The 14,540-nt window shown below is 43.4% G+C and overlaps 1 protein-coding gene across 7 annotated transcripts in view; it reads right to left on the reverse strand.

Annotated features, from left to right (window-relative positions):
- Nucleotides 1-14,540, reverse strand: part of Nfib (nuclear factor I B) — a 221,967-nt gene that overhangs the window by 101,529 nt on the left and 105,898 nt on the right. Inside the window, exon 1 of one of the 7 annotated variants that reach the window (XM_075946299.1) lies at nt 9,869-9,889. The exons of the other annotated variants lie outside the window; for them this stretch is intronic. The gene's annotated coding sequence lies outside the window, so the exon portion shown is untranslated. Of the gene's footprint in view, nt 1-9,868; nt 9,890-14,540 lie in introns of those variants that run through there. 7 annotated transcript variants of the gene reach the window in all.

Consider the following 14,540-nt stretch of genomic DNA (forward strand, 5'->3'; position numbering starts at 1 on the left):
ATTCCTCACCAACCCCACAGAATGGGCTCAGAGGACTGGCACCGTCCGCCAGGATGCCTGTCCCCACCAATCCACACTGCTGTATTTGGCTCGCTCCTCTGCCTCCCTGGACAATCCACATTTATCTGCGTCATCTGCCCTGGGTTCTTACACACTTACTGGTGGGAGTTGCTTTGAAATCTTTTCACTGGTTCCAGTGCTGGGGTTTTGTCTCCACAGCCCACTGCACCGGGAAGAAAGGGGCATATAGCCTGTCTACCTCTTTGTCTTCCCGGGGCTGTTCATGTAGTAAACATGCTAGGCGGGCAGGGTATGCCAGAGGGATGGATGGCTCAAATTCAGCAGCCTTCTCTGCTTGCCTACAAAAAGGCAATTTCGGGCACAATAGTGAATTTTACCGAAACATGGTATGGGCAATGTCACCACTGCCATAAACCCACGAATCTCTTCCTCAAAACCTTGCCCTTACCCTCAAGGCAGCAAAGGGACTGAATTAAGCATTAAATCGGGCTGCTTTTCTTTTTATCAAGGTTATTTGGTTCTGTCAGGTCAGTGATTAAAATACTGCAATTGTTCTTCAATTCTTGAGCATAGGGGCACGCTGTTAGTGTATTCCTGTAGGAAACCCGGTTGTTTATTTCTGCCCTTTGCCTCCTGCTAGCTGGGTCAGGGTTAACGGTGAAGAATGTAATCCCTCCATTTCCTTGACTTTTTTTCTTTACTCTAGAGTATATTTCACGAAATCCTAGCAAACTTATATTTGTGGTTCCCACGGTGTCCTTCACCTTGCTCCTGATTTCCCAAAATGGAGGGAAAGAAACTGGAAAATGACCTGACTGTATTAGAGAGTGTCCTCTGCAGCGAGAGGCCAGGACTCCTCTCCAGAACCCAGCTCTGGAGCTGAGGCAAGGCTGGCTGACCCATAACTTAACAGAAGGATCTTTTTCTTTGTTCCTTTAAAGAGAATGCAGTCCCCACCACTTTTGAAGCCTAGAGTGTAACAGCTGCAGTACAATGTTAAATGGCTTCATTCTGTTACAGCCTCCACTACCTCTGCTCTGGGTTCCACTTAGGTGGCCTTACCCTTACTTTTCAAGGACATCCAGCCTGTTGAGATTCCTATTTACCGGGTCAGGGTCATGGACCAGACCCTCCACAGTTTTTCTCTTTCCTCCCTGGAGCTACTACTTCGCACGTCCACAACTCTAGGATAAGCGCATCTAGAACCAGCAATTCAGAAGGCTGCAAGGATCATGAGCAGGTAAACGGCACAGCAGCCCCACTCCAGGAGCTGTGGGCTTTAAACCTGAGCCTTCGGTAAGGCTGCAGTGACTGCAAGATGGCCCCCATGTCCTCCCTCACCTCTGCTGCTACACCTGTGCCGCATCTCTCCTGAGAAGCAGCTAGCCATAGAGCAGCCCTTACTTTCACCGTGTCCCACAACCCACTGGGGCAGCCTTTCTTGCCCTGCTCCTTCGGTCTTATCTGTGTTAAAGGTTACACTCTCTTCTACTTTCCAACAACTGCAGACCAACGTCTTCAGAACAGAAACAAACAAAACAAAAGAACAACAACAAAAACTATTCACTAAAAACAAACATGCATTCACTAAGAACACTGTAGGAGTTTTGGAGAAAGCTAAATAACCTTGCCACAGGCTTGCTGTCTACAACGACCTGGTGTTTACTGGCCCCACCCCCCAGTAACAGGTTATCCTTCATACTGCAAAACCTCTACCTTCTCGTGAAGCAAAAGAGCAAATACTGTGCTCCCAAAACACGGACGAGGGCTGCCGAGAGGGCAGGTGACACATTGACTTCTCATGCTATGAATTCTAACACTGCAATCTACTCAGATGTCACCTTAGATCAGTCACTTAATTCCAAGTGCTGGAGAAGGAAATAACCAGGGAGCCATAGTTGGCAGAGAACCCAAGAATGAACTGTTATTGTGGCTGACTTCAGAGAAGGAATTTTTCAGACCACATCTAAAAGCCCCGCAAATCACCACCCAGGTCAAATTACTCAGACTCGAAGGTTTCATTAACCACTTCCATCACTCTGTTCAAATCTCTTCCCTGCGATGTGTGTGTAGGGAGGGCGGCAGTATACTGAATACTGGCTCTGTCCCCTCTAATGTGGTCTTGTTCAAAAATCGGTTAGCTTTTAGAATCTTGCACCTTTGTCATGAAAATGCAATAATACAATCTACCTTGGAATCTCTGCAAGGAGATCAAGCATTGAGTCCTGGATCAAGTACATCCTACACCATCAATTCACAAGAGATATTATTAACAACATAAACACATTAAAACGCTTACGATTTTTAATGGACTAACTCTCAGGAAGGAAGAGAGAAAAGGAAGAAGCTAAATTGTGTCCATAATGGTGCGAGTACCTAGGAATATCTATGCTGGGTCTGTGAACCCGACCCCAGAGTCTATTATGTCATAATGTCATGTCAATGCCTTAGTCCCAGGCCCCTGCAGCAGGAGGTGACGCAGCCCTGCCCTAAGCTCTCCAGAGATCCCATGCTCAAAATGGAGAGACAAGCAGCTGATGCAATCACCTTCCTGGTGATTTAAGGGGCGAGGCTGGCAGGAATAGGTTTAGGAGCCGCCCAGCACACTGTTTGGAGTCCAGGAAAGGCGAAAGTGGGCAGACCTAGGGGGTACCTGCCTTCTCCCCACCTTTTGTTCACCAGTTCTTCACTTGGATCTCTATTGTTCACATTTCTTCTTCTTTGGGTTTAACTCCACATAATTGAGTTGTATTACTTTTCAAAGGCAAAACTGGCTTTGTATTGCTTCCTTCTAAAGATCTCTAGGATTCTTCAAGATGGACCTCACACTGCAGCTGCAAGAACTCTTCCGCCTCAGCCTCCCTGGTGACTGGGGTGACTGGGGTCACAAGCGTGAACATCCCACCACACTCTCTACTCACAAGTATGGATTTAAACATCTAAGTCAGTCTTTGGGAAGAAGAAAACCGAGTGATGAAATCTCTAAATTGTGATTTTTTTTCCCATGGCCACTACTATCCCCTGGGTTAAGGACAGGCACTCCTGCATGGCCTCCACAGCCGTGACCCAGTGTCTTTACTCCTCTTCGGGAGGCAGCCCATCTAGTCCTGCTCTTCCCACCTGACTTCACCCTAGAACACTGCTCTTCAGGGCCTATGCAAATGACTGTCTGTGTGCTCCTGTTCAGACACCCTCATTTCTTACTGTGTGATGTTGGAATCACACACAGCCAAGTGACCCTGCAGCAGATTAAATGTTTCTGGGAACCTGACCTGACCTTCCCCAACTTCCCCTCACTGCCATTTTTCAGCACATCCCAAGTCACTTTTAGAATTCAGAAAAGTCGAGACAAAAGCATGTTTTTGATACCTATTGGAATACACTGTTACTCTCAGCTGAGTCTTCCTCACTGAGGAGTGTGCTAAAGAGAGGTGGTTCTGAGTCAAATTACCGTCCATCCTCCCCACTAAATAACAAAACTGCTTTTGAAAAAGATAATCTGGTCAAAGTTCAATAAAAGTTTGTATAGATGGTGATAGTAAAGAATATCCTGTGAAATGGTTGTCACCAAGCAGTACCTTGCTGACATGACTGACTGCTACACTCTGAGGTAAGTTAGTGGGAAGATCAGAACTGAGTTGCTAAGGATCATAATGATTAAATGGCAATCAGTAAGGATCCTGGCGCCTTCCTATCAGAAGCTCACAGGGTTTGGCACACAGTCACACTTTATATACTTTTATTCAGTTTATAATGATCTACAAATATTCATCCATTTATTCATTTATTTACTGTTGTGCACATGACCTCAAATTACATGATACACATGTGGAGGTCAGAGGATGTCTTTTCTAGAGTCAGGTTTTCTCCTTCCACTTCTTATACGAGTTCCAGAGATTGAACTCAGCTCACCAGGTATTTTTATCCAATGAGCCATCTTGCTGACCCTAAATACTAAACTTGTTTTTTTTTCTTTTTTATTTAAATACTATATATCATTTTTTTTTCCTTGAAGCTCAGAAGTGACCCAGAGTGCTAGGAATGCACAAATTAAAAGCTTGGAGATGGAGGAACGGGAAAAGGCAGATGGGGACCATCAGGTCACAGTTACAGAAGGAATGGCAGGGCTCCTGGAGGGATGGGGACAGACCACTTAAAAAGCAGAAGGAAGAGCTGTGCACGTTCCCACCATAAATAAATGCAAACCAGGAAAGGGGCATGTCAAAACTGATTCAAATGTTAACAAAATGCATACATGTGGAAACATAGTCATGATACACCCCCCCAAATATGCAAAACTTTTACATTTGTATATATTTGTTTCAACATTAATTTCAACTAAAACGGTAATACATCAAGAAGAAACCACCTCCATACCCTAGCCTACACCTCTGGTGGAAGCCTCCTTATTTCACCAGAGGCAAGGCCAACATCCTGAACCTCAGACTGGTGACTAGCCCAGTGATTATCAGAGGCTTCTTCGAGCAACTGGTGGAAGCAGTTGCAGAGAACCACTCAGCCAAGTGAAATGAGGGAGGAAGGGCTGTAGCCAGAGGGGTCAAGGACAACACAAGAAAACCACAGAATCAACTAACCTGGGCTCATAGCTGAGTCTGAATGAACAAGCGGGGAGCCTTCATGGGACTGATTAGGCCCTCTGCATATATGCGTTAGTTGTGTAGCTTGGTCCTCTTGTGGGACTCCTAACAGTGGGAACAGGGCCTATTTCTGATTCTTTTGTCGGGTTTTGAGACCCTGTTTCTCATACTGGGCTGCCTTGACCGGCTTTAGTACAAGAGGAGGTACTTATTCTTACTGCAACTTGATATGCATGTTTTGATAATATCCATGGGAGGCCTGCCCTTTTCTGAAGAGCAGAAAAGTTGAGCAGAGTGGATGGGTGGGGAGAGCAGAGGAGAGGTTAGGGGAGGAACTAGGAAGGGAAGGAGGGGAAACTGTAGTCAGGACATAAAAGAATTTTTTTTAAAAAAATGTGATTTTTCTTATGGCAGGGGACCACAGTCACATCATAAAAGTCATCAGATGGAGGTGACCCTTGAAATAGTATAAGAAAAGGCCTGATCTGCCAGTGTACATACAGGACGTATTTTATTCTGCTTGCAAATGATCTGCACAAAACTCAAAACTGATTATGCTAAAACCTTTGCAGTCCACATAGCCACAAAAGAACTCCAAAGGCTTTAATAAACACCAAGGCACCTTGACTTGACCTCTGCCAACATCTGGCTGTGTACTTTCGCTCACGTCCACCTACATTTGATGTGTGAGCCTTGGCCTATGAGGGCCCCCTTTGCTCATTCTGACATCTGCATGATCAGTCAATGTCTGGTCTATTCATTACCATATATCTCAATGTTTGGACAAACACCCCAAATGCTTCGTTAAATCCAATGCACAGAGAACAGCTGACGCACGAAGGACAGGGGGGCACAGCATGCCACGCCATGCAGACAGAGGATCACCCGAGCAAGAGGGAGGGGGAACAGAGGAGCCGTTCCCACAACTCAGGTCCAGGCTAAGGCAGGGCTTTCCCACTTCTCGGTCGGACATTTGGTGATAGGAGCAGAGAGGGGGCTCACATGAACGCTTTCAACGGCAACTAATTATTGGTCCACACCAACAAAGGGAAGATCAGTTTAGTCAGTGTAGTTGGGGTCAGGAAGCAAGAAGCGGGTGAAGGGATGCCCAGACCTGCAGCCTCTAAAGGCCTTCTATTCCAAGCAATCTCCTAGGACCTCATTTTATTCTCAGACTTAAAAGCATCAGAAAATGAACTGTCCTTGGGTGTGGTGTCATGTGTTTGTAAATCCCCTAAACTCAATGGAGATAAGACACACAACCTCTCTGCACCACGGAACAAGTTCAAGGCTATCCTGGGATGTAAAGCCAGACCCACGGATACACATACCACCAAACACTCATACACATAAAATACAAATAAATAAATATGTTTTAAAAATTAAAAAGAATTAGAAAGAAGAAGCCAGGGACTGAATTTGAGAACGACAACTTCAATTTATGGTCCTTTTGGCACAAAGAAGGGACTGAGTGGGGTAAATTATAGTCACTCTTCCGGCTCTAAAATTATATGATTCTATAACAATATAGCTTTTATATTGAGGGATATCAGAAGAGCAAATGAAACCCAAACTTTAACCTATCAACCTACAGATAGCCTCCTGCTAGAACTAAAATTAGTCATCGCTTGATAAAGGTCCCTTTGTCAGAGTCCTTTGCCTTAGGCAGGTGAAAAAGAGAGAACCCAGTTCATTGTCAACTAAAAAGTAGCAGGGACTTCTTAGGGGCTGAGAACAGTTCCCTTCTCCTTAGAGTACCCTACATTATCAATACACCAACATCGCACGCTTTCACAAACTAAACATACAGCATGACAAAAGGCGGCATTAGAGGAAAAACACTGAAGATGTGAAAAGAGAAGACACATCAAGAAAGGATTGTAAACACACTTACAGACAAGGCCGTAAGGAGCTAACACCATGCCTGCTTTTCAGGAAGAGTCCTCAGAAGACGCCCCAGCCCATCTTGCCCCACACCCCAGCTCTGAGATGACCCCAGAAGATGCACACCCAGGCTGACAGTAAGCTGGTTTCACATAACTGCATTTTCCACTACATAGCATGCGGCAGGAATCTTCCGCCCTTCAGGACGCTATTCAGTTTTAATGGGGGGGGGCTGTTTTGTTAATAGAGGTGGTATAATACTCTAGCTTTATGATATTTTCCCTCCTGTTAGATGTTTATTAAAATAATGCAAAGATACATGGACAAACTGGGTGCTTTCCCGCTTTTAAAAAGGTCACGAATACAGAGTTGGGGTGGAATCTTTCTCCTCCTCCCCTTTCAGGTCTTCCTTTAGGCTTCAGTCTCTACCTCCTTCCCCACAACGACCCCCACTCCAACCCCAGCTCTTCCCAAAGACACATTCTATTTGCCTTTCCATTAATTCTGTGATTCAACTTTCTTATACAGAGCTACTTTTTTGCTTACAAGGGAGATTAGGCTCAAAGCCTGACATCCCAAGGATTAGAAGGATTTGTTTGAGCCCTAGACTGAAATTTGTCCACATGGAATTAGCCAAAATCTCAGAGTGCCGAAACTTAAGGCAGAAACATGACAGGGACATTGGAGAACAAAACAGGCATGGTCACCACGGAGGCCAGACACACGGACAGGGCTGTTGCACAGCGTGGCTAGCACAAGACTCCAAGGTGAAGGCCAGGGCATTTGAACCCAACCCTACACTGTGATCAAGTCCAGTGTTGTCTGCTGGTGCAGAGAGAGACTTGAGTAAGCCAAGGATCGATCACCTGGGCTTCTGCCTTCCAGGCCTTAAATGTACAGAACGCAAAGACGCCATTCGGGTCACTGTCAAGATTGCTAACTTTCTACAGTGTGTTTTCAATTAAGTAAATAAAATGTGGGAATTAAATCAAGATTGCATAATATGTTTTTGATTTGTAATCTCATTTAAATTAATTAACTGACTCAATCCTTGTTTAGTTTTTAAACTGGCCTAGTTATGGAAAGAGTCCCCGGGAGCAAATCCAGTTTTCTATCTCTAAAAACAAGGCCGAGCAATCTGGCCTACTTAAGAACCGAATTGAACGCACCAGCGTAATGTAAACACAGAGGCAAGAGTGTGAGTGTGGAGAAGGAGGAGTCCTATGGTACGATGTTGACTGAAAAAATAGTTCTCACACTGGAGAGAAATAAACTAAAGCATTATTTATTCAAAACATTTCTTTCTCAATTTTATGAAGATTGCATGTTTGTTGGAAGCAAAACATTTCCAGCTGGATTTTAAGTTTCTGAAGAGAGCTGTACAATTTCTAATCTCCCATAAACACTGCCTGTATCTCACAATATTCCATGAACACGCCACCGTGTACTTCAAGGAACAAGTCCAGTGTAGCTGGCCACAGAAAACCAATCAAGTCCTTTCCAGAGACCTGGCCAGATCCAGGAGGATGAGATGGCTCTACTGGCTCCCAGCTGGGGGATAGCTTGGATTTCAGTGACAGCACATAATACATTCTGCCCCACTCAGTAGCCGAGACGCAGGCATTCTGGGAAAGGCATGTGGAGTGACCTGGAAATGAAAGGTGAAATGTCCCGAGACTCAAAATCATGGAGGAGAATTTAAAACTAAATGCTGAATTTCAGCAGAAAACAAATCAGTGTTTATGTCCTTGGTCTGAAATTCTGTTAAGAAGAAAGTATGGAAAAATAAATGCTACTTTCCCCGGAGTCCCCGTCAGCATTTGTTCCCTGCCTGCAGAGGCTCCCATGTCTGTTTTGGCATGCCCCCAGTTTTTCCTGCATTATTTTAAATCTTATACGTCACACTCTGCCTGCAATTGTCTCCCGTGCGCTACGCCATTTCATGTGTTTTCCCCAGACTTACTATCGTTTATCCAGGTTAAAATCAAACCAACACAGACTTTCCAATGTTTCACCTGTTATCCGTGTTCCCACAGCAGGACAAGCTCCTTCACACTGACCTTCCTCGGCCATTTATACTCTGACCCTAAGCCAACGACTGCAAGCCAGAATCGGCTTTCTCCTCGCCCACTAACTAGGCTAACTAACACCAAAACTGGATTAAAAGCCAGCGATGATCCATGTCCGTAATCCCAGTAACTGGGAGGCTGGTTTAAGAGTTGAGAGGTCAGTTTGGATTACTTAGGTCAACCTAAAAAACAATAGGAGACCTCACCTCAGGAACAACAAGACCACACCAGGAGGGAGAAGTGCCCTGCTGTCTTTAATCCCAGCACTAGGGAGGTGGTGGCAGGCAGATCTCCATAAATTCAAGGCCAATCTGGTCTACTGGAGCTAGTTCCAGGACAGGCTCCAAAGCGACAGAAACAAAAAGAGGAAACCAAAGGAAACAACACAGGTTAAGGAAGACATCAGGACTTAAGTCTGAACTGCTCCTAAAGGGTTTAGAAAGGTGGCGAAGGAGGGGTGGAAGACACTTCATAACACTGACAAAAAGAAAGGCTACAAAGTTCTTAAACATGTACATTTTTTAACTACTATCTATCAAACCATACCTGATAAGCCTTCCCAGCTTCCCTCTGGAGTCCTGTCAATCAGAGTAATGAAGGACTGGGTCAGTGTCCGTGTATCCCACTACATTTTAGACCCATGGGATCGAGACCCACCTGAGTTTTGTTTGCAGCTCAGCACAGCTGTTGGCACACAATAGATGCTCAATCATATCCGCTGAACGAATAGCTACAGTTCTCTGGGAAGCAAGACCTAAACATTTTTGAATACTAATTAGAGTCAAGTCAGTAATAACCATAAATTTAGGCTGTTTTGTTACCTACATATATTTTCCTTTTTAAGTGTCTGCAACTTCTCTACAAATACAATATAGCAGTTAGTTCAGTCAATGATTCCAAAGTCCTATTTGACCTTTCTCAGTGCTTATTATAGGCAAGTTCTCTAAAACATTTTTTACTTGGATAAAAATGTCTTCTTGTGGTAAGCCTTGTGGTAAGCCTTGTGATAATCAGAACGGGCTGACCCAGCCATCAATCCCAGTACAGAGGCAGAGGCAGGCAGATCTCTGAGCAGGAAGCCAGCCAGGATTATACAGGGAAACCCTGCCTCTCAAAACAAGGCTTTGCCAAGTCATTAAAATGTTTATGTTTAAAACATTATATGAGCTTATAGAAAAGATGATGGGCTTACATATCATATCATATATTAGGAATGTGTGATTAATTACCTCTCTTTGTTTATTATTAATCATAGAACTTGGAATCATTGATCAGATGAGATACACACACACACACCTGAAGGCGCCAACGCTGACTTGAACAATGGAGTACGGTAAGGAAGAACAGACTTCCACAAAAGGTAAAGGAGGTTCTGTCCATCCATCAACGCTTTCCGTTTCTGACACACCTTTATCATAACAGAGGAAATAACCAGCAATGTCACATGACCAGGAACCCGCTGATTGTGGCAGATAATGGCTTCAGTGTTCCAACAGTTCCTTGATAAGTGGTTCAAAGAACTTCTGTCCCTGTTTTCGGGGCAGAACCTAATTTACCAGGAAAACAAGTTGGGTAACGTGTCATTGGAACTAACGCTTTTGAAAAGTAAAAAACACAGGAGAGGAGAAAATAACCTCCTCTTGTAAATCAAGGCTGCGCAAGGTAAGCCACTAAATTATATTGATAAAATAATACGCAAAAAGCTAACCTAAGCTTTTCTTCATTTTTAAGGGGATATCAATATTATTCTAGTGAAAGGAATGTTTGAAAGACCTGTAAAACATTTACAATCTAAAGTTACAGTGTAAGCTTATAATCTACAACCTTCATAAAACATGAACATTTATTATGAGATAATATTTCAAATGATCATTTTAAGAAACGGTTTCAAATACAGATAATTCTGAGAATGTTAAGTTGCCTTTTTGTAAACCCACTGTGGAATCTACATATGGTTTCTTGGGAGATGAGAAAAAAATATGAGGAAAGGAAGGTCCACAGCCACAGCCCTTTTAAAGAAATAGACCAAAAGAATTTATATTAATGTGAGAAACTGTAGAAATGCCCAGAATCCCTCCATTTGATCTTTAATTGAGATTCAAATTGTTGCCTCATAATTCAGCTCTATATAAGCTAAATCCAAAAATATGAAAAGAAAACAAGTATCTGCAAAACTTCCATCCATACGTCATAACCCTAAAGATAGCAGACTTTTGTACATCAGTGACATCCTGATGTGACAGGTTTAACCCGGGTAACTTCCAGCTCCTTAGGGCAGACCCACCGTCCTTGGAACACAACCGTGGTCAGTGTTCTTATTTCTCTAAACCAATCGCTTATCATGCTGCCACTTCAAAACGGACACACTTCCAATCAAAAAGAAAAAAGTGCATAACCTGCAGAAAAATCCTAAAAGAACCCAGAAAACCACGTTGTTATTCGAGTTCTAGATAGCGTAGACTACAAGGGAAGAACACAGAGGGTCCTTGCAGATTCTTGGTCCCTCCTCCTAAAGATCTTTCTTTCAGCTCTGACAACAAAAAAATTGCAGCCCATCACAGGTTGATTCTTGTTTCAAAGAGATCTAGGTTCTGGTCCTAGTTAGAGCAAACCAAATTCTTTCTGAAAACAGTCTTAAAATTTACATATTAATCAACAAGATCACCCGTGAAGAATTCTTTCAGAGTGGAGAATTCTTTCAGAGGACCTTTCAGTCCTGTGTCAGGTAGAATAAAAACACGGAGATTCAATTCCAACAAAGCATATAGGTGTGCAAGCTTCCTGCTTTCCTCAGATTGTTTTTCTTCTAGAGCACGCCCCTCCCCCAGCACACCCCAAAGAGAATCGCCAAGGGAAGGCGACTGGTCTTCAGAAGCCTCCGTCCCTCCGATTCTGAGTACTGCCTTGCCCAGATCTCTTACTTGACTTTAGATGGGTCCACCAGCTGGGAGCAGTGGCAGGACCAAAGCAAATGGGAAACCTTCACGTTTCCGGTATGTTTCTCTGTGTGCCCCCATAAAAAGAGGTTTGCTTTCCTTTTGCTGATTCGGGCTACCACTGGGCAGGTTCCTTCCTCTGTGCACCTATTCCTCCACACGGAATGGAGCTTGATCGATTTTTATATAATGTATGCAGTTCTAATTCCATGACCTTATATTTCTCTCAGTCACTGAGACTTTCACCATAACTAAATTTTATTTTTAAAGCCTATCCGGGTTAGTTTTTTGTCAACTTGACAAAAGGTATAACCTTTGAAAAGTTAAAAAAAAAAAAAAAAAAAAAGTCCCAACCAGGCTGGCCAGTGGTCAAGTCTGTGGTGCATTTTTTTGATTCTTGGGGGATGTGGGTAAGCCCAGTCCATTGAGCATGGTATCACCCTTGGGCTGATTGGTCCTGGATGCTGTAAAGAAAGCAGGCTGACCGAGCAAGCCATGCTGAGAAAGCCAGTAGACAGCACCCCCTGCATTGTCTGTGTATCAGTTCCTGCCTCTAGGTTCCTACCTGCTTAGGTTCCTGCCCTGACTTCCGGCAGTGATGGACTGTGCTACCTTAGAGTGTATGGTGAAATAAACCCTTTTCTCCCCAAGTTGCTTTTGGTCATGGTGTTTCATCACAAGAGAGACCCTACTAAGACAATGTCTCCTTTGGTCACTATCAGCCAAGTCTGTGACAATCACCACTGAACAGCATGAAGAGATTTTATTCACTGAAAACTCATGTTTAGTAGGAGCTGGCAAGATGGCTCAACAATTAAGAGCATTTGTTGCTCTTCCACAAGTTCCTGTCTCAGTACCCACATCAGGTGGTTCACAAACACTGTACACAACTCCAACTCCAGGGAATCCAATATCCTCTTCTGAACTCTACCAGTACTCCCTTGTGCTCCTCCCCTCACCAGAACCACACATACAGGTATACATAAGCAAAAAGGAAAAGAAATCTTTTCTTTAAAAAAAATGTGCTTATTGGGCTGGAGAGATGACTCAGTGGTTAAGAGCACCAGCTGCTCTTTCAGAGGACCGGAGTTCAATTCCCAGCAACCATATGGTGGCTCACAACCATCTGTAATGAGATCTAGTGCCCTCTTCTGGCATATGGGCATACAGGCAGGCAGAATGTTGTATACGTAATAAAAAATAAATCTTTAAAAAATATGCTTATTAAATCATTTTTAACTTGATTCTGAGATTACTTTAATCAATCTGAGCACTGTATGACAAAATTTATAAATTTAACTAAAAAAATATGCATTGAAAAAAAGAAAATGAAAGTAGTCTACGTTTAGCTGGGTGGCTTCACCCCAATCCCTTGCATCCATATAACAGGGAGTTTGAAATGTTGGGCAAGAAAACTCCATTCAAAGCCCCCTCCCCTGGGAGTGGCCGCAGTCCAGACTCCACCTCCAAGAAAGCCTGCCAAATGGTGGCCCCTCTCCAGAAAAGGTCAAGACCACTCCCACAAACTATTTAAACTGCCCCCCCCCCCAAGAAAATGAACACGTGGTCTCCTCTTTCCCTCTCTGTGTTTTCCTGGGGACACCCGGGAGTGCTGGCAGCCATTAAACATGGGCATCTTTTAATTCGGTCTGATTTGGTCTGATTGGGATTATTTGTGTCAGTGGAGAGGTTGGTCATTTAAGAAAAAAACTACTTAACAGTTGAAATAGAAACAAAATGGCCATGAAGGATATTTAGCAACAACATCTACTTTTTCTGTTTCTCATTGTCCTGTTTACCAAGTGAGAAAGTTGTAGATTTGCAGAGAAACTAGAAAACAAACAAACAAAAAGAACCCGACCTCAACAATACAGACACAGATATATTGAAAAGCACAAAGAACCACAGGGATGGCCCCAGACTTTCTCCGGTAAAAAGGTCTGGACACGGACAGCCCAGCAATGTGAAGGGAAAAAGCGGGTCTAAAATTTAACCTTCTTTTAGATTACATACTTAGTAGCTGAAACCTACACCTTCATTGTAAGTTACAATTTTGAAAGAGAGCAGAAAGAAACAGTAAGTCACCCCAATTCTTCCTGTGGATTCTCTAAGCTGGTGCTGTGGAGGGCCTGAGTCAGAAGGTGTAGCCCACTTAAGCCAGACAAAAGAGGGGCAGTGAATTACTGGCATTATACTAAGGAGATAAGTGAAATTCTGAGAAATGCAATTGGCCCCAAAATGTGTGCATATGGACTGACTGGGCAAAGAGGCCCTAACCTCCAAATTCATACAACTTATCTGAGGATTTTGCTAGAGGCCAAAATTCTATATCTGTTTTACATACACCATAGCAGACAGAACAAAATGGGACTGAAATATGACAGGCAAAGGTTTGCTCGTTCTCAGTGAAAGAAAACCCAGTATTGCCAGTTTCAAAAGTGAGGGGAACTTGATTGGAGGAGGGGGAGGGAAATGGGAGGAGGGGGCAGGGAAGAGACAGAAATCTTTAATAAATAAATAAATGGGGAAAAAACAAATTATAAAAAAAAGAAGAAAAAAGTGGCAATACTGGGTTTTCTTTCACTGAGAAAGAATTTACAGTTATCTATGCCAAACCAAGAAAACCAGAATATATGAAGCTCTCAAATGACAACAAAACTTGAGGCTATAACAAAAGATAAAAGCATCTATGTCTTAAGAAAATGTTTTCCAAAATTTCCTTTGCAAAGGCAGGCTAACAAGATAGTAACAAAATTCCTTGTTAAAATGATCTGATTTTTAAAAACGGAATAACTGGCTGGCATAATCATTCACCTGGCATGCAATAGCACTTATTCCCCTGGCCCAGGGCAAAGGCAGCAGCACTGCTGAAGGATGGGTATTTCCCCTCTGCTATTTCACAAGATGCTTGCATGGACTGCACTTCTTACTTTCTGTTTACCTGGATTAGTGTTTGGCTGAACGTTCATTAAGGCTAAGACACAACAAGAGGTGCAGAGGTGATGAGATAGTCTCAAGGCCATTATTCCTCC

This window comes from Microtus pennsylvanicus, chromosome 13 (assembly GCF_037038515.1).
Source record: "Microtus pennsylvanicus isolate mMicPen1 chromosome 13, mMicPen1.hap1, whole genome shotgun sequence".
Lineage (NCBI taxonomy): Eukaryota > Metazoa > Chordata > Mammalia > Rodentia > Cricetidae > Microtus > Microtus pennsylvanicus.